A 1088-nucleotide genomic window follows, 5' to 3' on the forward strand; every position below is an offset into this window, starting at 1 on the left:
CGAAGCCTTTAGAGCACAAAGTGGGATCCTAACTCCTACCACTCAAGCCAACAATTTCGAAATCAAGCCCAATTTGATTGCTTTGATAGAGAGGAAACAATTCTCGAATGGAAAATTTGAGAGCCCTCATGAGCATTTGAAAGAATTTGAGAAATATTGTGACACAATCAAAGCCAATGGAGTGACTCAAGAGTATATTCGCCTCAAGATGTTTCCATTTTCTTTAATTGGGAGAGGTCTAGAATGGCTAGAGAAGGAGATGCCCCCTAACTCTCTCACAACTTCGGACCAAGTAACTATGGATTTCTTGAGGAGATTTTACAACCATAGGAAGACCGCCGAGGCTCGGTCTTTGATTCAAGGTTTTCGCCTAAAGAGTGGTGAGACTCTAAGTGCGGCATTTGACCGATACAAAGAGCTTTAACGTCAATGCCCACACCACGGGATACCCAAGTATCAACTCATTCACACTTTTTATGGAGGTCTGACAAGGTAATAATCGCGTCGTCAAACGACTACACCTAGATCAAATACAATTTATACAACCTAAACAAACCTAATACGAGTATAAGGCAAGCATAGGGGTCGAACCACAGAGAACGGTTAAACACCACCAAATGTTATCGACAATTAAGCTAGTCCGGAATAGGAGATAAATAAACTAAAGTCTAAAAATGCTAAAACAAGAAATAAAACATTAAGGGAAATGGTTTAGGTATAGCATTCACTTGAACATAAACAAAGGCATAGAAGTTGAATTAATTATGAACTAAACATGCTCGAATATCGAAGTAAGGTCCAATCTAACCGCCTTCCGGGGCTAATCGGCTTCTCCTAACATAGCCTCTATGTTTCCACATTAGAACCATATACTAGGAGGTACTATCAAATAACAATCGATATAAATGAACTTAGCTAAGTCAACTTCCGTTTCATGTTAGCAAAGATTCACTCCCAATCAACTAACAACATGCATTTTGCAAGTAGATTGAAGAACATCAAGCATATAAAGACTTTAATCACAATAAATCAATTCCAAACCTTTGAACATTCTCAAGATCCAACTACACCACAACCATCCCCTTAAT

At 38.7% G+C, this 1088-nt stretch overlaps 1 non-coding gene across 1 annotated transcript; it reads right to left on the reverse strand.

Annotated features, from left to right (window-relative positions):
• Window positions 1–341: 341 nt before the first annotated feature.
• On the reverse strand, window positions 342–447 carry LOC145596335 (small nucleolar RNA R71). The gene has a single exon (XR_014103180.1). It is a non-coding gene; the product is annotated as a small nucleolar RNA R71 (small nucleolar RNA).
• Between the last annotated feature and the right edge of the window lie 641 nt (window positions 448–1088).

This window comes from Chenopodium album, chromosome 19 (assembly GCF_948465745.1).
Source record: "Chenopodium album chromosome 19, dcCheAlbu1.1, whole genome shotgun sequence".
In the NCBI taxonomy this organism is placed as follows: Eukaryota; Viridiplantae; Streptophyta; class Magnoliopsida; order Caryophyllales; family Amaranthaceae; genus Chenopodium; species Chenopodium album.